Source organism: Typopeltis vanoorti, chromosome 3 (assembly GCF_054136105.1).
Source record: "Typopeltis vanoorti isolate ZY-2024b chromosome 3, IOZ_Tvanoo_1.0, whole genome shotgun sequence".
Lineage (NCBI taxonomy): Eukaryota > Metazoa > Arthropoda > Arachnida > Uropygi > Thelyphonidae > Typopeltis > Typopeltis vanoorti.
Genome location: NC_143551.1, coordinates 159,259,831 through 159,282,621, shown reverse-complemented (window position 1 = coordinate 159,282,621; position 22,791 = coordinate 159,259,831).

The window sequence follows — 22,791 nt, the reverse complement described above, 5'->3', positions numbered from 1 at the left end:
GTTGAAGGAAGGAAAAGGATAGAGATAAGAGGTCATTCTTGGAAGTTATATAAAGGTGTGGTGCTTAAAAGAGTGCGACATGATTTTTTGCATAGAGAGTGGTTGGTGAGGAGAATTTATTGCCAAATGAGACGGTGAGTACAGAAACATGCAAAAAAGTGCAAAAAAAAGATGAGGTATGATAAACATTATCTCTGTTAGATCTTACTATAGCCTTCCCTTGAAGAGTCTTGACTCCAGGAGGTGTTTGTATAATAATAATAATAATAATAATAATAATAATAATAATAATAATAATAATAATAATAATAATAATAATAATAATAATAATAATAATAATAATTTTATTTATTTTTTTATTTATGTATTCATAATTTTTTTTATTACTTTACATACATTTGTTACAGTTATTACATACATTACATACATTTGATTACATATGATACAACATTACTTACATTTGTTTACATATGATACTTACATTGCGTACATTTGTTTACATACATACATCTTCAAGGCCCATCTTTCCTAATTGCGTTGTGGGGACAACAGCTGCAATAGGAACTTCCAATGGTCACGATCCTCTGCCACCAAGCTCAGGTGTTCTGGTGGGATTCCCAAACGTGTCTGCCCAAGGTTTTGGATATAATATATCCAGCGAGTTCTTGGCCTTCCACGTGGCCTCCCACCCTCTGGCTTGGCAAAGAGGGTCTGCTGAGGGAGCCTCTCTTGTGGCATTCTGACCAGGTGCCCGTACCAACGTAACTGTGATCACTCAACATATAATACACATTTGTTTACATATAATACATATAATACATATTTTATATAGATTGGTTTTCATGCGATATGTACTTTACATGCATTTGGTTACTTATGATGCATACTTTATTTATTTATTTATTTATTTATTTATTTGACTTTTTTGCATAGACAACATCTCATCCAAGACAATATGTAATTTCTCAGCTTTCATCCTCAAAGCTTATTTCTAAGCTTATCTGCTTATGACACCAGTTGATTATTAATTATTGGTTCGTTTGCTGTGTTGGGAAGTTACGAAATCTATGATGGAGAAATTTGCGCACGCGTGCGCAGGCACGCACACGCACACACACGCACGCACGCACGCACACACACACACACACACACACACACACACACACACACACACACACACACACACACACACACACACACACACACACACACACACACACACACACACACACACACACACACACACACACACACACACACACACACACACACACACACACACACACACACACACACACACACACACACACACACACACACACACACACACACACACACACACACACACACACACACACACACACACACACACACACGCACGCGAAACTTGGAATGTATTGATGCGTCACTGAACTGGAAGCCTGAACGAATATATTGTATTCGTTAATATTCGTTGTTATATATTAAAGATTGGCGTATTGTCTTGCGATGCATTTAAATCCTTGACAACTGTTTTTTTTTTCAGTCTGCTGGCTTTTATGAGATTGTCTCTTGTAGCCTTACTTGACAGACGGATTATTACCGGTGCCGGTCGTGGCAAGCCTTGTTTTTTGTTCTTGTTCTTCCTGGGAATAATAATAATAATAATAATAATAATAATAATAATAATTTTTTTTTTTTAACATTTTATTTTGTCTCAGTATAAACTACATACAATAATAATATTTACAATTTACAATTTATCAATTTACAATTTACAATTTACAATTTATCACACAGAGTATCTGCTAACACACAATGAAAAACATATTCTCTTTTCTGTACAGTACGAAAATTCGATATACAAAACGCAGAGTACATTTTATAAATATGAATATACATTTTTTTTAAACTAGCTAAATTTGGATTGGCACCAATGTCACACATTCACGATACAATGCAGTAATGCAACATACACACACAATTCAATAATAATAATAATAATAATTTTTTTTTGTTTTTATTTTTTTTTATTTTTTATTTTTTTTTTACATTTTATTATGTCTCAGTATAAGTTACATACAATAATAATATTTACAGAATTACAATAAGGATTGTACAGATTTTTTTATTTTATTTTATTTCATTTTTTTTTATGTCTCAGAGGAATTGCATACATAGTTGCTGTAGTAATTATATGTATATAATATTTATAACGCATTACAAGTGTGTATAACAGATACTTGCAAGTTAGTAATTTTCTTCCTCGAAGCTTAGCAGAGCTTATCTGAGGAAGATAATAGATGACAGAGGGTGGTGGTTTCATAGTTGTGTTCCTATAGTGATCACAAGCCAGGTATTGATTTTACTGTTTGTTGGTACGTGCTTGAAAGACTTCGACTGCTATTATAGTTTAACTTTTTTTTTTTTTTTGTGCAAATAGGGTTGGATTTAGACATGGTGTGTTTGTTTCTTTGTGTTCTTGTAGTGGTAGTTTTTTGAGAGGAGGGGTTGTCGTAGGTTGGGGGGGGGGGGGGTGGGGGGGGGGGGGGGTGGGGGGGGGGGGGGGTGGGGGGGGGGGGGGGTGGGGGGGGGGGGGGGTGGGGGGGGGGGGGGGTGGGGGGGGGGGGGGGTGGGGGGGGGGGGGGGTGGGGGGGGGGGGGGGTGGGGGGGGGGGGGGGTGGGGGGGGGGGGGGGTGGGGGGGGGGGGGGGTGGGGGGGGGGGGGGGTGGGGGGGGGGGGGGGTGGGGGGGGGGGGGGGTGGGGGGGGGGGGGGGTGGGGGGGGGGGGGGGTGGGGGGGGGGGGGGGTGGGGGGGGGGGGGGGTGGGGGGGGGGGGGGGTGGGGGGGGGGGGGGGTGGGGGGGGGGGGGGGTGGGGGGGGGGGGGGGTGGGGGGGGGGGGGGGTGGGGGGGGGGGGGGGTGGGGGGGGGGGGGGGTGGGGGGGGGGGGGGGTGGGGGGGGGGGGGGGTGGGGGGGGGGGGGGGTGGGGGGGGGGGGGGGTGGGGGGGGGGGGGGGTGGGGGTTGGTTAAAAGCATTAGGGAGTCACGTTTATCCTGTACTAATTTAGGAACAAGGTTCCGTAATTTGAGACTAAATATTACTTTCACTTTAATATGCGATACAAGATAAAATGAAGTTAAGTATCCAAGATAAATAAAAATGCTTAATAAATAAATTAAGCATTTTGATTTTTAAAATAAAAATCAAAATCTCAACTAATCTTCACAGAGTAATAGTTGTATGTGTAGTGAACTATTTCATCACAAGTGTTTACCTTATTCGATTAAAAGGCAAAACATTTTAATACAAATACTGTCCATATTTTCCAGCAATAACATTCCGAAACTAATGAACTGCATAAACAGATACTTCAATTTTGTATGATTTCCTATCTATTCTAACAGCTACCAACTAGAAGCTTTCCGAGTGTGTGTGCAGGAAGAGTTGTGGATAAGCCTCTTATAACATCCATCAGTCTACAAAGATAGAGGAGAATGACCGCCATCTAGCAATGACATGTAATTATCCCGGGCATTCAAGATAAGTAACTGCTTCGTCACTTAGCACGGATTTAGACACTTCTTATGTGTGGCTTTACTATGGATATTCTGAATGCGTCTTCTGATCTGGAGAAAAAATAGGAAACACTTCCTCCCTTTAAATGTTTTTTTTCCTTTTCCTTTTTGTTTTTAACTGATTGTTATGTAATTAACAACACCAGCTTTTAAATAAGAGTCTACACAAAATAACTCGCACAAATGAATTGTTTGTTTCAGCATGTGAAACAATTCATTTGCTCTATAATGATAATTACTACGCGTCTGAGGGGGAAATGCCTTCAGATACTTTTAGGGAGGTTCAAGAATATTTCAGATAAACTCCAGCAAGGATGAATATTTTCTCTGTTAAATACTTTGAAAGTTGCATCAAATTTTTTATGTTTGGTTACAAAGTAAATTGTACTTGAAGTTAGAATACTCATACCAGTTTCAACCTTTATTGAGGCCTAATCAATGGGAGTTAGAACCATGGATATACAGACAGTCAAATCAAGTAAAAAAAAAAAAATACATACAGTAAAATCTTATTTTGGGAAGGAAAATGTTTCTTCCCATAATGCTTGGCAATATACATGTCCCATAGGAAAATAGGCTGTGCATTATCGTATAGCGGGCGATATGATGTGAAATCAAGTGTCTTTCTGTACAAGTAGCGTAGTAGTGAAGTTACTTCAAACGCAACTTTTGTTTGCTCACGCTGGGTAAAAGATTAAAAACAAGAATACAATTTCTTGTCAGGAGCTTAATTTAAAATATCTGGAGTCTTAAATAGCCGACTATAATTTATAAAAGGTTAGAATCTTAGTTTTTGGCCAATATCGATGTTTAGTTCAACTTTGCAACGAGAGATAGAAAAACAGGCATCTCTAAACAAATGCGATATAAAGAAGCGTTTACGATAAACAACACCTGCTTTGTCTCATTGGAGAGGTTTTACGTATTTCTTTCATTTCTGTTTGTAGCTTGCGTTGGATAAGGTACTTTTTTGCCACAATGTCTGGAAATAAACTCATTTAATTGCATTCCAGAGCCAATATCGTTCTTGGTGCAATTTATCATTCTTAGTAAGTCGGGCATAAAAACCTTAAAGAAGATTCTTAGACAAAGAACTGTTTCTAGCAGTTTCTAGCATTGCACTTTAGAAAGGTGAAGCCAGATTGACAACGCTTCACTTGCTGTTTCTTGAGTTATAAGTTGCAAATTACTGAAGCCTTCTTCAAATGAAACTTAAAAAATTATTTATCAAGATGACCAATAACTACTCCCCATTGTAGAGACTAATCAGAGCACTTATTATGCATTAAATTATTCTTCCAAGTATTCTCTACAGCGACACGTCACGGTAACTGAGCCGACCACTCTTCCAAAGAACACATAATAAAAGTCTTTTGTTTCGCTACTCGAACACGAAATTCCCATTAATAGTGAATCTTGCAGAAAGAGAAAGCTCCTTGCACTTCGTAACAGCAATTCTTTGTCATTCTCGGACGTTGCCATGACGCAAGTAGGATAAAAAAAACAATAAATAAATAGCAGCGCAGGTCAAGTGAGTGTTACTCTTGGTTTCTTTTATCTATCAGAGCTCGGGAGCCCTGGGAGGACTTGAACTACCAAATAACGGAATTTTCGAAAGAGTTTTAAAGATAAAATATGCAGCTCCGAGGCGCTTTCGCAAGCTACGGAGTAATCTCTAGACAACACTGGCTTTTATATCAACAGGTGGTTGAACATTCGCTCTATTCATATTGAATATCCTCCTATCAAGCTCGTTACAACGATTAAATGCTATTTCTTGAATTAGACAATTACGTTAACAATGCAAGACAAGATGAAGCGCAAAAGATTCTCGATGCAAACAAAATAAAAATAAAAATAAAAATAAATAAATAAAAATGACGTTGACTCATTGATCTCGATTTTGATATCGAAAATCTGATCGATTAATGAGACTTTCGGCATTAAATCAATTAAATCGACTAATAGATTTCTGTAATACTACGATAAGATGATTATTAAATTATTCTTCTAGCAAATTATTCTATATCTGCGACTTGTCAGAGCAAATGATCTGACCATTCATCGATGGTGGAACTAATAAAAGCATTTTTCTTTAAAATAATAATAATAATAAAATGGCTGCATTTTTGTCAATATGTTCTGCGCTCAACCCGATCTGGTTGCTTAATTGTAGAGTACAGTATACTGATTTAAGTAAACTATGTAAAATAAATTATTTTACATAATTACACTGAAGGTTAGTATTTTCGAATAATTTATACCACAAGACACTCGTCAAAATGAATTTTTTCGCAGTTAATATTCTGTGAGTCATTTTGGATATCATATGCAGCATGATGATCAATCAGTTTTATTTATGCATTATTACGTTAAGCATAGTTTCAGAAGTACGCTTATTTATCGCATTGGTGCATTAACATAATGCTGCTGAAAACTGACATTTGAAATTAAAGTGAAAATTCAATTTAATTGAGAACATCATCAAACAGCGTCATATTTAATGAAGCCATTTCCTTAAGTCAAAGCATTAGCATGGCTTTAAAAGTATCTAAACGTATTTTTTAAAAAAAATTAACATTAATATGCAGAGTAAGCAGACAATTTCCCCATCTTCTCTTTTACTTTTAAATAGTAATACAGTAAAAATTATTACTTGTACTTTGTCCACTTAGCTGGGGCGGCTCGTGCATAGGCACTGAGGAACTGCAGCACCCCCAATTTTTCTCGATATATAAATATATTTATTAATTTATTTATATTCGCTTGTATTATTTTATTTTATCATCAACAAAGTGTATAATTCCTTTAATTGCAATTAAAGGAATGAATTTTATTTTTAAGTAATTTTGAATTATACCAAACTATATAATTTTATACAGAGAGAGCGTGTGTGGCGCCCTTTCGTAGGTAGTGAGAGCCTACATGAGGAGTGCAATGATAACGGGATCCGACTTGCGAGTTTTGCCGCCGCTCCGCGATGCTTTGTAAAAAGCACTATGTTCGCTCATAAAGACGTCCACAAGCAGACCTGGAGATCGCCGGACGGTAGAACAGCTAACCAAATAAGCCATATACTAGTGTATCGACGCACCACAGCTCCATCTCGGATGTGAGAAGTTACAGAGGAGCAGATGGGGATAGCGACCACTGTCTGGTAGCCTACGATTTCAGGCATAGAATTGCGGTCCAGAAGCCCGCGTGTCCTACCATACGATCGGCATGGGACTTGTACAAGTTGAAAACAGCGGAAGGCAAGCGGGCTTTCCAGTTAGAGTTGCAGAATCGTTTTGTGGAGTTACAGGAGGAACAGGATGATCCGGGTGGGATGTGGGACACCATCAAAAATACGGTCTGGTTAGCTGCCTCGAGAACTGTGGAAAAGAGATAGAGGAGGAGAAAAGCATGGTTTAATAGAGAGGGTGTGAAGAAGCTGTAGCGAAACGAAGGGGAGCACTATTGAACTACTTAGTGGATAGCAGGAAGAAAGCTACATATGAGAGGATGAAAGCGCCTCGGAGCCGCATCTTTTATTAATTAATCTGATTAATCTAATAGTGTTATATCTTAATACAATTTAATATATAACACTATTAGATTATTCAGCTTAGTAATACAAATGACTGATGCAATACCCATTATTTCATATTAGAACTACATTTACTATATTTATTTGTACACAAATTGTCGTACACAAATATACATTTGCGTACGACAAGAACACACGAACGGACGACATTTGTGTACGACAAGATGTCTCTAACGAATTTGAAAGATGGCATATTCGGTCCAGAATGTTCTGTATCGTGTTATTTAGTATATTCTGGATGTTCCTCGCTAGGAACACCCACAGGACTGTCTCTTTTGGTTAACGTGTGATAAACCACAGAAACAGGGAATGCGATAGATATCAGGGAACGCCAAAGGAAGAGGGTTTGTCCTTTGCCGAGCTTTAAAAGCAGATAAGTTTAATCTAAAAAATACTTTGAAGGAAATGGATTTAAGTAATTTGGAGGTCTGATCAGATATAAGCGATGGCCACAAGGATGATAACTTCTAGACTGGTGACTAAATAATGCCATAATAGACACGAGACTATTCGTCATGAGAAACATTTAGACTATATTAAATTGCACAAGAAGAAACAATCTGAACTTACCGAATACATCATCTCCTCAAAACAAAATTCTTTGGAAAAGTCCCACATAAAAGCTGCTTAATTATGAAGGGATATATAAAGAAAATAGTGAAATCTTCCTATATAGCTTCATCCCGAACATATTTCCTAAGTTATACCTCCCACAAGGGAAAAATTATTCTTCTTCGAAACAACTCGACTCAATTAATGTTTTTAATCATATATAATAAAATAAAAAGCATCGTTAGTACTTTTGAGCAGTGTGGAATGAGTTACTCTAGTTTGTACGTGTAACTGGCACAGTTGATTCGTCATTCTCTTTTGAATTCACACCGAATTTTCCCTCGATAGCCGAAACATTAATGCTGTTAAACTACTAACGTAAGTTTATTGGTTGTACACGTATTAATTTTAATTTAAATGTCTAATTGCGTTTCATTTCGGCCAAAGGACCTTTTTATACACAATGGATGCACAATGTCACATGGATCTTGGTCAAGCAAATAAAAGTGCTGTATTTTATCATGATAAGTCTTACTTCGTTTTGTTATTTTTTTATTTTTTGATTATTTTTGAAGTATTCATTATAACAACAAGAAACAAGAAGAAATAACTATTATAGTAACAAGAGCAAAAATATGCTCAATAAAAAATATTAAAAAAATGAAAGCTAAGCAGCAGACACTAATTTATTGCCTGCTTTGCAAAATATTACATTTAAACAAGAAATTTCGTGAAAAAAGTTCTATTTTTCCGCCTTCACCAATAACGTCGTCCAAAATGTTTCGCAAAAACATTCTATAGGACAGCATAACCTTCCGTTAATCAAAAATAAAAAAAAATCCTTTTAATATAGGTGCTTCAATATCAACTGAAGAATCTTGACACTGACAACTAATTTAAGCCTCCCCATTCATCTTTACAGAGATTTTAGCACCAGGGTATAGAATACACGCCACTTCGCCTTAAAGCTTTCCGTATTTGGGCACAACTGGGCGTGAACGGTAAAGAACCCAGTGTTCTAAACAACCTTGACGTCTGACGTCTCTTAAAAAAGGAGAGGAGTTAAGTAAACGCTAAATTTTCATTTGAGTTCATGAAATTGTACTCGCAACATAGCGAGAAATGTTTTCCATTGTGTTTCTTACGCGTTTTTTTTAATTAATTGACTTTACTCTTTTTCTTATTTTTTTTTTCTTTTTTGTCCAAAGAAAACTAAGTCGTCAGCTGTAGGAAATTAAACAAACTAAAACTTATCTAAAAGAAGACTGAATATTGGAAAACAAGTTGTCGAGTTGTGTTCAACTCTGTGGAAATTCCCGAGTTGTTTGGATAGGAAAAGATGGCGTTAAGAAAACGCTGTCTTCATGAAAGTGGAAAAATTCTACAAAAGCAAGTTCCGTTGTAAACAAATGAGACGGAATATTACGGCGAGTGGGTTCAGTTTATGTGAATTACGGTTCGGAAATAAAACGCCACAAACAGCTACAACTGTCTGTGGTGGTGGTGATGGTGGTTATTGACCTTGAATTATTGTAGGACATCCAAAACAATTGCAAGAAAAGAAAATTCTTACGATTAAAGCAACCATGAAGATCCAAGGAGAATAAAAGTAAATAAAATAAATGAAATTTTGAATCAATCACACTGGTTTCATAAGTTCTATTCTTTTCATTTCAGGCAAACAGAAAACTTTTTCACGAATAAAGAAAAAATAATTCACCTTCTTTGTAAACGAGTTGATTTATTTTACTTTATTTTACTGAATTTCAGTTTTGTGCTCGTATTCTGAATTTTACTGTTACAATTTACGTTTTTTATATTTTAAGTACAGGCAGGAAATTTTGGAGAGTACCTCTAAAACGAAACGGCCTCCATTGCATTCTTTGTTGTCTCATTTAGCCGCATAATGACTATTATGAAATACAAATAGATGCATCTGAATAAATGATAAATAGAAAATCTTAGTCTAGAGAGTAAATTGGGAATTATTTTAAACCTCTTCAGGCCTCCAATGTGCATTCCATGAACGAGAAATTGCTCATTAATTTTAAAACACCCATCTTTGACTCATGATATGTTTACAGAATATAACGAGTTACCAAAGAAGTTAGTAATTAATTTTTAATTACTATTGTTATGAACATGGGTACAGAATGCCTACTGAACGACTTTCTCAAAATATCCAGAATAGGAGATTAGAAAGGAAAATACCTCCAGGAAAACGAATCAAGAAATAGATAAAAAAAAGTATCGAGTAAAAGCAGTCAGAACTCAACAATTTAAATAACTTGGCTGCAAATAGACTGAAATGGAAAGCTGATGTTCATGGTGGCGTCAACCGGCCTTAGCCGGATGTGGAGGACGTGAACATTTCAACTAGCATCATTAAATCAAACCAACAGGAAGTTAGATAAACGGTTACGTTAAAACCATACAAAATCAATTAATGCATACGAATTACAATGTGATAAACCGAGCTGAACATGTGAAGTTCCAAGGATGAACAAATGCCAGTGGAGTACGCTTTTTAAAAAGCAAATCTACAAATTTCTAGCGAACCGATGACTACATTAATTAAAAGTTTTCTATTTTTTTCGAAATGTTCCTTGCCATGTGGCATTACAAAATACAGCGCAGCCATAAAATAACTTCCCCTCTTTGGAGGCATCTGTAACTAAAACCAATAAACGGAATGAGAACAAATTTTATATTGAGACTTTGGAAGGCAGGAAGATGATTTCCGCAAAAAAAAAAGATTTAGTACCAAAAGTCGCCGATAGGGGATATTTTGGCGCTGGCGGAGCCGAAAACATGCGGATAATTTCATTAAAAGCAGATAAAATGGAATAATAATAACATTTCGACAGTGTAAGCGACAGCCGCGTCACTCATTCCAGCTGGATATGTGGCGCATTACAATGATAATAAGAATAATGATATTAAACTAAAACAACAACTTGCGAAACACACAGAAATTAATGTAGCGATTGAACTCATAGAAAATAATGTTTTATTCATCAGAATCAGGGTACCCTGGACCACATACAAGATTTTCAATGTGCTGACCTTTCTTGTGTACAACAAATTGCATCCTGTGTACGACATGCTCTACAGCTGAGCGTAAGGAGTCTGATTGGATGTTCATAACAACCTGTTTTATGTTCTATTTCAAGACCTGCAAGTTGGGAACGCTACCAACATACACAACGGATTTCAAATACCCCCACAGCCAAAAGTCACATGGAATGATGTCCGGGGATCGAGGCGGCCATGTCGTCGGAAATGACTGACTGATAACTCTCTCATTACTGAATTGCTGGTAAAAGGCGCTGTACTAGACGTTGAATGTGTGGCCGTGCTCCATCCTGAAAATTATGGACTCCAAACATTGTCTTTGCTGCAATGCAGGAATGACAAAATTTTCCAGCATTCGTCGATAAATCTCTCCAGTAATGGAGCAGGTTACAGGACCTATTGGGGTAATACGCTCAAAAACGTATGGTCCTATTATGAAATCGGCTGTGAAGCCACACCACACGGTTACTTTTGGAGAATGCAGTGGTACTTGCTGGATCGTTTGGAGATGTTCAGATGCCCAAATTCTGCAGTTGTGAGTAATGACCGACCCATTCAGATAAAAATGAGCCTCATCACTCCACAATATTCTCCAAGGCCAGCCATTGTCGACCTCCATTCGGTCAAGAACGTTAGCGCGAAGGTCATGCGCTTATCATAATCTGCGGTTGGTACTTGCACACGACTGTACTTAAAGGGATAGAAGTGAAGCATTTTCCGTAAGATTTTCCAGACTGTATAATAAGTTATATCAAGTTTGCGAGCTATGGCACAAGCGCTTGGATCAGTACTGGTCCCTGTGTCGTCGAACACCGCAGTAGCAACGTCAATTGCTGTCTCTTCTTGCACTGCTTTCCGTCCTCTGCAGGTCTAACTCCTAGTGATCCAGTTTCTTCAAACTTCTTAATCATAGCTCTCAGTGCTACAGCTGACATAGGACCTGTACGCAGGTTATGAAGCCTTCTAAATTCCCGAAGGGCCGCTACGGCATTGCACTGTTTAAGGTAAAACAACTTAACAAGTAAAGCATGTGAGGCAAGGTAGGACGCATATTGAGCACATTTCGTCAGTCATTCGAATAACTGCCTGAACGTTCCCAGTCCCTTTTTAAGTGGAATTGGTGGCGCTGCTGTCACGTACGCACAGCAAAATTTGCATAATCCTTTTTACTTGCGTTTACTGCAAATATTTGTCTGCTTTCGGCTCCGGCAGCCCCAATTCATCTCATGAGGAATTCATCTCCCTATGCCTTCGAAAGTCTCAATATAAAATGTGGTCTCATTTTGTGTGTTAGTTTTAGCTACAGATACCTCCAAAGAGGGAAAGTTAATTTATGGGCATCCCGTACAAAATAAGGCAAAGCAGCAGTTGAGAAAGTGATACACTTTTGAGTAAAGAATGAAGAGAACCTCCATTTAAACCGATTGTAAACGTGGTCGAAACTCACAGCTGAAAGAACATGAACTGTTGTTCAAGACCAAAGGAACTTGAACATAGCTTTGAAAATAATCAACCTTAGTCGTCAAAATTTCTAGTGTTCAAGAATTCGCTCAGAGTAATTAAATTCATTTTATTTACATTTTTGTGGGGGGGGAGACGAGGAGTGATGTGTATACTCGCATGCCCACTATATTATAAAGAGTCCAGGGAATGTTTTGTGGCTTGCGGCACTTTTAATAATGAGTGCTCCATAACATGCTATTTTTTATGAAAACGAAATGTCAATATCCTAAAAAAAATAATTAACTACTATAAACTCCAAAGCTCTAATTCGGAAGAAATCTAAGTCACATTAAAAATTACAATCGAAATTCTCTCTTAGCGTTTTTTTTTTTTTTTTTGATTGTATTAAATGAAACATCTAGAGATTCCAACTCACATTTCCATAGCAGCGCTTCGTTGCATATTAAAAATTACAATCCAAATTCTCTCTTACTGTTTTTTTTTTCTTCATTTATTTATTTATCCTTTAAGATAGGCAGTAGCGTCCACGCTTCGTTGGTATTTACCATTATTTTATGGATAATCAACTTAATTGCAATCAAGCAGAAAATTTACCAGACTCAATTTCGAGCTTTAATTATCTCTTCACACATTAACCCTTTTCACAGAACTGAAATATCAAATCGTTTGCCTTTCAAGCACCCAAATTAAGGCATATTACAAATGTGCTGCTCATTTTAAGTGTATATTGATTTTTGTGCATCGTAATTGACAAATACATGCAGATGAGAAATATTTAAAGTAGGAACGGTCTTCATTTATTTCCAGTGGGGTGAGTAATCAGATTTTGTTCATCTGATTACTTACAGCAATGCTATCACTTGACAAACATTTTATATATTTACTCATATATATAACGAGACTCATTTAATTAATTACGCAGCAAGTTCATCCAGCCAACGATAGAGTGCGCTCAACAATTGAAAGAGCAAACTGCATATTTGTGGCTGGTTAAGACTATAAACTCTCAAACGTGGAATTCGTAATCTCTTAACAGTAGAACAAGAAGATGATAAGGTAAAAGAAACCCTATCAAATTAAAGAAGTCGCATTTCTACGAAATTCTATTCTGCTTGCTAATGCATCTGACGTCATTCCACCACATTCACCATACGCGTATGACTAATGCCGTTCTTGAGAAGAAGGGAAAAAGAATTCCTTGACCTTTCTGATAGTGAACAAGCTCTGATGGGTAACAGAAAAGTCAAGGAGCACACAAGGAATCCGAGATTCGTAAGCCATTCTCCGCTTATTCATAGAGGGTTATAATTTTCTTTAATTTCCGAAGAAGAACAGCTTCAATCAATGGAGAAAAAAGGCGAGTACAAGAAAATTTTTAAAAATCAGTAGCTATTTGGAAGAACATGAAAGCAAACAAATTTGCTTTTCTATCAAATTTCGCGAATTAAATTAATTCGTTGGACAAAAGAAATAATGAAAGCATTCGCATTATTTTATAGTTGACTTGCTGCTAATTTCGTCCTTGCACGATGCATGCAAAAAAAAATTAAATTAATGTTGCGTGAATTTCAAACACATCTCTAGAACCAGATTCAAGTTCATACGCATTTCGTGTAAGCCGTTTTGTAATGTGACTCCTGTCCCTTTCATCCACGGTGTACTCGGAGATTTACATGCTTTTTAGTTCAAAATGCCTTCGTTCTATTCCGTTCAAACTGTACCTCTTTCCACTTAGGGGCTGCATTATTAATTATTAGAACGGTACAGAATTTTTTTCTCGGAAACTTGCAGCAATCCTCTCTCCCATTTAGAACAGAAAAATAGGACTGCCGGACACTTACAATTGACAGACAAGTAAGCTCTCGTCAGGGTCTTACCCTCCTCTATATCAAATCCAAATAACCTTACTTCGAGGATCAACTTTTTATTAATCGCAGAACACGGTTATTGAGATGAACTTCGAGAGAACTTAATCGCAATAAAGTGCATGATTATTGTTTGTCAATCCTCTGTATTATTGGTTAAGTTATCTGATTTTAGGAAAGATAAAAATCCTCTTGCCATCATCTGAGGTTAGCTAACTCAGCCTTGCAATAACATTCTGCAGTAATTAGATGTACTGGTGTTTTAATCAGCAGACAGTGCCTAATAACACATCTATGATGGAGTTATTCAAATAACTTTGATAATTTTAATCTATCTATAGCATCCCCAAAGATATTTATCGTTACTATTTGAGTTATTATGTGGTGGCTCGAGAACTAATTTACAATGGAGAGAGAGAGAGAGAGAGAGAGAGAGAGAGAGAGAGAGAGAGAGAGAGAGATTACAGAATTTGGAATGATCTACGTTGAAGAAATGATAATCAGTTATAATCATCAATACGTCTACAGAGTGCTGGATTAAAACAAAAACGAGTGTTATCATAATTCTTTTACTTTTAATATTTGTAGTATTTTATAAGCTCTAGCAAGCCGGGAATATTAATCTTAAATGCTAAATTGATATCACCTTATGAACAGAAATATCCAATATTTCCTTGTCGTGTAACGTTTTTCATACATCGTGAATATAGGTGGTGTGACCTTCATTATTAAATAGAAATTGTTTAATGTAAAACAATTAATCTAGTTTTAGATTAATTGTTAAAAACTAGTTTTAGAAGCTTAAAAACTTATTAAACTTCTCAAACATATGTTTATGAAATTTAATAAATTAATAAATTCAACTTATTAAATTAATAAATCCAACTTATTTTATCTTTTCTTCTTGCAGATGGATTTTTGGAGTAGCTTATGGGATCACATTTCTTAATATCTGGTTTTCTCCCAAGACGTTAGTAGCTTATCATTGTTGTTATAGCTATGTTGCTATTCAGCCTTTGTCTTGAGAAAAATGAATTTTGTTGCATCTTCCAAGAAAGATTTTCAACAGAGTACAGAAGAACGAGACTTTTCAAAATATGTCATTCTATGATGACTTTTTTTAATTTCGTTCCTTTATGCTGAACCTCAGCTGCTTAGCTTGATATATCATTCATTAATTATTCTAATACAAGTGGCAACAATTTGAGGTTTCATGTTTCTTAAAATATATCTACATAGAAATGCTGTATGAATGTAAGCCAATGCAATGTCTATTTATATGCTTTCTACTTAATTTAAATCCAAACCGATACATTTTTGATGACGTCACCTTACGTCATTCGAGGATGCAAGGAATATTCGAATTAAAATAAGAAAGAAAGAAGAACTGTACCTTAAACAGTTAAACGACAGGATCATAGGAAACGAAATAGAATATAAAAGAATCAGAGCAATAACAAAAAATTAATAATGAAACAACCGAAAAACTTTCCCAGAAGACAAGATTGGGGAAAATTTGTATCAAGATTAGAGCATGACATAAATGGACCTCAACTAAAGAGCTATAAAATCATTAAAACTGACTCAAGAAACAAAGGATAATCTACAATTAGAAGGCCCCTCCACAAAGGAATGGACCAATCACTACACCCAGATTCTAAACAATAACAATCAGATTGAAATAAAACAAGTAATAAATCAAGAAACAAATGAAGAACCAATACAGTTAATTGATCTAAAGAAAATATTGGAAAAACTAAAAAATATAAAAGCCACAGGAGAAGATGGAATAGATTCAAAACTATACAAATACAACTTTAAAACATTTCAATTACGATTGATTAAACTCCTAAACAGAATATGGGAAGAAGGAAATATCCCACAAGAGTGGAAGACAGCAATTGTCATAAACATATTCAAAAAAGGAAACAGAAAGGATTGCGAAAACTACAGAGGAATATCCTTATTAAATACATGCTATAAAATATATCTAGATATAATTAAACGTAAATTAACACCATGGGCCGAGGAAATTATTGGAGAAGAACAATGCGGCTTTAGGAAAGGAAGATCCTGCACAGATCCCATATTTGCACTCAAACAAATAATAAAAAAATAATAGAATTAACCTGCCAACATATATGGCCTTCCTGGATTATGAGAAAGCATATGATCAAATCAACAGAACAAAATTAATAAATATAGTCCATGAATAGAAGAAAGCTTCACCTCAAACCACAAAAGCAATAGCAAATATAATGAAAGAGAGCTATATTAAAATTAAAATTAATAATGAACCAATAGAGGTCTCATTCAAGGCAAGGACGTGGATTATCACCAATACTCTTTTATATATATATATATATATATATATATATATATATATATATATATATATATATATATATATATGGACAAAATTTCAAGAGAGTGGAGGAAAAACAAAATCATAGCAATTAAAATAGGAAATAAAGAAATCCAGCCTTTATATGCTGACGATTAAGTTATTTTTGCTGAAAATGAAGACCAATTACAGAAAAATCTACATGTATTGAACTAAACAATACAACAGTAGGACATGCAAATCTCAATAAATAAAACAAAATCGGAAGCATTTCAAGGTAAAGAAATTAAAAGATGCAAACTAGTCATCTACAACAAAGTAACAGGACAAGTGAACAAATTTAAATATCTAGGAAATTACATAAGCCCCAGTGGAGAAATCGGAAAAAATTCTTAGCAGTTATTGGAGCAGACACCTCAGTAAACAGATGTCTAGAACTACCCAAATAAAACTAATATAAAATAATAGCCAAAATAATTCTGAAATATAGCAGTGAAAAATGGACTTGGGGAGAATGAGATAGAAGACAAGTGGAAGCTGCAGAAATGAAGTGAAGTTCCTAAGACCAATCGCAGGCTATAAAAGGATAGACAAGATAAGAAATAAGAAAACAGTTATCCATAATTAACATAACCGAAGACATTACAAACTATAGAAAGAACTGGAGAAAACCCGTAGAAAGATTGAATGAGGACAAATGTCCAATATTGTCTGGAAATAAAAACCAATGGGACACCGATCAAGAGGAAGACCCGGGAAGAGATGGGCAGAAGACTTTTTAAAGTAAACCCTTGAAAATGGTACAGGCAAACAATTGCCTAACACGTGAAGCCAAGAAGAAGAAGAAGAAGGAGGAGATTTGTGATACGTGAACTGATTGTGAGTAACGATATTTCATAAAACACTATATTTCATATTAAATCTTACTTCATACAGTTCAGAATGATTTTTTTTCTTAAGATTCTTTCTAAATAATCTCAATACCGCCAAAAAAGAGCTTGAATTTGTCTTCATGAGGTTCATTAGGTAGCCATACCGAGGCGTGCATACCCCTGGTTGACCTTTATTATTCAAGATGGAATGACAGCGTGGGAAACGGTCATGTAGCCTGACAAGGACCAAATGTTACTCTCGTGATTCTTTAAACACATGAGTAACATTTTGTCCTTGTCAGGCTACATGGCCATTTTCCAAGCTGTCATTCCATCTTGAACAGTTCAGCCAGCTCTGTGGGGAAATGCTTTGTAGGATGCAATGTTGAAATCGGTAATTTTTCATGTTTCCTGCGCAATGCGATGCCAGAAAAAATTGAATATATCAGAACTGGAAATAACGGATTACAACTTCTACTTTAGGATATTATAAAGGCAGGAAAGTCATACACCACATTGAGGTAGTACTTCTTATTTATTTGCTTATATTTACTTTAATTTAATTTATTTCACAGGATATATTCGGTTATTGCTAGGTAATTGTTTCAGTAAAACTTTAAAAAATTTCACATATCCAAATTGATGTAAATTATTTATCAGAAGTAAAGTTCAACTCGGCCTGATCTTTGCTAAGCGTAAAAGGGATGTTATTTCTGCATTATTTATGTAACCCCGCTACCAGACACTGCCATTTCTGTATATAAAAGTATAATTCACATTCTAGCCTAATAAATTTTTCAGAAGAAAATGAAGAAGATGGAATTTTTAAAAAAACTTTCTGAAACATTAGCTTCTCAAAATAACTCGCGAACAATACCCTTCCCTGTTTTGAAAAAAAAGAAAAGTTTTAACGATTCATACCATATTTATAACTGCCACACACACGAATAGGACATAACCATAAAAGCTTGTTCAGATGACCTTAAATACCAACACAAAAACCGAGTGATGGCATTTGTAGTTCATTACCCGCAACACGCCCCTCTGGTATTCAATAATCCCACTGCAAATGTACCTAACCTGAGCTACGCACTTTTATTCGGAATAGAAATTATTCATCTGAGACTCCAGATAATGCGGTTCTTTCCGCATGGTTGAGGTGCACTATGTTTGCATACACAATAAAATGTACGAGAAGGCTTTTTAACAATCGCAGTTGTATGGTTATCCTTCCATTTCAGAAGTTAAAATAAGGAGAAGCTTTCGCAAATGTTGTTTCTACCCAGATCAATCTCATTCATGTTATTTAACTGAATATTGCTCGCGGCAGCCCACTGAAAGCAGCCTCGCGTGCTCTGTTCGACAAAATTACTAAATTGTACTTCATACACATGACAGATGTTTAGCTTTACCTTTCCCAGTTTAGATTGTACTAATTGGTTTGAGTAAATGATATTGAGCCCACTTTAGGATATTTAGAGTAAACGAGTTCCTGATGATATTTTAAAGAAACTATAAGGATTCCTATTATTATATTAATAGGATGATAAAAAAGCATTATTCTTGGTTATTACTCGAAGTAAGTCAAGCAAACCTATTTTCGAAGTAAATCTAAAACGATCGCAGATTTCTTCTTTCTGATGATTAAATATTACCTTGATTACCTTGATGGACCTGTGTTTCACTCAGGATTTCTCCATGAGTGCAAGTCACAAAGATGCCTCCAACGATCTCGATCTCGAACCTCTCTCTTCCATGTTATACCCATAGAATTCACTAGTGGATCTTCCCATCTTGTAGGTGGTTTTTCTGCTTTTCTCTTTATTCTTGGTTGCCAGTCGAGTATTCTATGTGTCCATCTGTTATCCCTGAGTCTGGCTATGTGACCTGCCCATCTCATCTTGCTTTCGTATACTGCAGTTACAACATATTTTATGCCTGATCTCTTTCTTAGTTCCGTGTTTCTAACATGTTCCATTTTGCTGATGTTACAAATCCTGCGTTCTATCGGTCGCTGAGTTATTCTGAGAGTTTCTTCTTCTTTTCTTCTGTTCCATGTTTCTGATCCATATGTGAGTGATGGAAGTATGCCACTATTAAATAGTTTTGCCTTCGAAGAGATGTCAATGTTTGGATCAGTAAGTGTTTCTTTTATTCTGTTGAATGATAGCCATGCAGCTTCCTTTCTTTTTGCTAGTTCTTTAGATAAATCATTATTCATTTTTATTGTTTGTAATAAGTAATTGTAGGAGTCGACTTGTTCTATAGGGATGTTATCAATACATAGGTGACTGTCACTTGTGTGGATGTTTTTGATCCATTTTGTTTTTTCTAGATTCATTTCTAAGCTATCTTACTGCTGTTTGTGTATATTTTTTCACCCATTTCTTCTAGGTATTTTGGGTTGTGGGATATCAGTACCAGATCATCGTCAAACATAAGGATTTTTAGTTTTTTACCATGCTTATTCCTCCGTTTAGGTCTATTTTTTTTTTTAAGAATATATTTTAAAGTCCTGGTAAATAGATTTGGGGAGATCACATCGCCTTGATGTACCCCTCTATTTATATCTATATTTATAGGAAGTCTTCCATTCCTATAGAATCTTTCTTCCTTTGAAATACCACGAGAATCTGGCAGCGAATGCTTTGAAAATAATTGGTCCACCTTGTTGGATTTCTTCAGCCTTAACAGGATCAAATATATTAGATCATGTATATATATTTAACAATGTTATATATGAAATATGTAACATGGTTAAATATATTAGATAATTTTCGGTTTCAGGCTATTTCGGTGATATTTAAAACAATTAAAGTTGTTTTAAATATCATTTCGTTCTGCCACTCGTAGAAGTTTGAAACATTTGGCTAAGTTTGCCGAGTGGACTTTCTCATTTACGTGCAAAAGTTTAAATCAGCGTAGGTGTCAAAACATCCTTAAGATAGTGTCCTTGTTATAGGAAAAAGGATTTTATTAGATTTACCATTCAAGGGATCAAATCATATATTCTCATGTTTTTATAAAAACTGGGATTTCTAAACTCAACGTTATGTATAGTCTGCTATATCCTAAGGCGTTTTGCATAACTCACTTTTCTATTTACTGCACTAGAATCTCATTATAAGCTAATCATGTTTAAGAAGTGCTGTGGAACATTATTTCTTAAGCTCATCTTAACATTTTTCACATAGTTGTATAAATGGAGAAGTCAATACACGACATGCAATAAAAAGATAAACTTACACCGATAGCTGATAATTAGAATCTTAAGCGAGAGGATCCTGACGGTTTCCTATAATGAGAATTAATTTGAAGTAAAATATTAAGTTTAGCAATTGACCAAAATTCAATTTAGAAAATAACTTTAGTAATTTCGGTATCAAATTTCACTCATATCTATGAAGAATGGATCTGAGTGAAATTGATGATCGATTCCCTTCATACAGGAAATGAAAGGGATAGACAGAATACTCCAATAAATTTCGGCAGACGCTTACTAATAGTATGCAAGTTAATATTTAATAACATGGTGGAAATTTAACACAATATATGAGTCGGTTTTTATTTATTTATTTTTCTCTTATTATCTAAGAGCAGGTAAGAAAATAACTTTATCCTATCCTTCTCATCCGTCTAGGACGGGTTGAGTTCCCCTCCTAATGAGGGGTTATTAGCGAATTAATGCAGCCTGTTCGCCACGCCTTTGCTACATCCCCTAAAGGAGATATTCATGACTGTATTCGTATGTGTTCATGGAAACGGTTTGTCTGCTTGCGGGATGAAAAACACCTGATAAACTGGGGAGAAAAACCTTGCCGTCCACTCCCAGGACCGGCTAACTTGGCTATGGCTGAGAAAGATTCTTAAGCTCCTCACATCGTCGACGGGAATCGAACCTAGGATTCGATTCCCGCCACAGTACTAGTTAATGGCAAGGCATGTGGTTAACTTCGTAAGTTTTCCTATCACCACAGGAATAATACAGGGAGATACTCTGGCCCCATATCTATTCATCATAGTGATTGACTATATTTTTAAATTGATTCGAGTTAAATCTGGAATCCTCATCAAAGTATATACAGATGCACCTTGAAGACCTGAGCTTTGCAGATGATATATTCCTCATTGACTCCAACATTACAGATGCCGCAAACTATTTCAACAGCCTTAGGAGAACCGCAGAAATATTTGGACTGAAAATAAACAAACAAAGGTATTAAAAAATCAGATACATGGTCATATCTATATAAATCAAAATGATCACCTTGACGAAGTAGAGGACCTTGTACACCTAGGATACATCTCAGATTCTTTAACAGATATTAAGACAAGAAAACAGAAAGCACTCCAGTTCCAAAGAAGTCTTTATCAAGTATGGAGGTCGAGCCTCATCTCAAAGGAGAGAAGATTCGTCTTTACAAGTGCACCAGCCAGTCTATCTTTCTGTACGACTCCCAGACCTGAAAAAGAAAGATGAGCAGCAACGTGAGAAACAACCAATATTATAAATAGCTTTGGAACTACTTGTCTACGAAATATCCTGGATTACGTCTGGCAAGACCACATTCCTAACTCTACTATATTCGATGAAACCCAGCAAGATCCTCTAATCAGCACTGTTCAAAGAAACCAAAAAAATGCCTCTGCCACCAACTCAGACATCCACCCTCTGTACCATTCGATGCTCTGGTCCTCTACGCCCCTACAGTTGAAAAAAAAGAAAAAGAAGCAGACCCCGGACTCAATATTGGGAATGCATCAGCGATATTCTACCCGTTTCCCCACAACTCTCCGCATCAGCAATCCGTAAATTAGCATATGACAGAGAAGCCTGGCTTTCTTTCACGTCATAAGAACCTCCGAGTCCTACCTTAGTGTACACAAACTACTTATTTTTTTTATTGGTTTCCCTATCAAATAATAACATTAACTATTTATAGTAAAATTATAAAAAGGGAAATCGATCGCTCAATTTCAGATTCTCAAACAACAGAACCGATCTGCTAGTGACTACCTGTGAGACTCCGAATTCTCCTTGAGGACCACTATTGCCTCCCTTATGCTCGCCAGTTTCCTCTCATGATTTTAATTATGAGAGAAACTTGAACCAAATCAGAGTAAAGGAGAATTTTATGATTATTTAGCCAAGTACACATCAGTGAAATATGAGAAAGAATGAGGTAGTTTCACTGCGTTGGTAAATTTTTTATATTGCAAGAAAGTGAATGAAGTCGGTGTCAGTTGTGACGTCCATCCTATTGCATGAACACACTTTTCTGTTCGTCCTGGTTGTAGTCTGTTGTTTACTGAGGTGTCTTTAGCCGTCGGTGGGATTAGAGAGTACTTGCCAAGCGAACGTAGACCTCGATTGTCAAACAGTGATAGTATCAATTTTCAGGCACATTGAGTGGGTCTGGTCGTATTCGGTTGCTGAGATGATGGCACCTGCCCGCCTTGCGCCAAATACCATT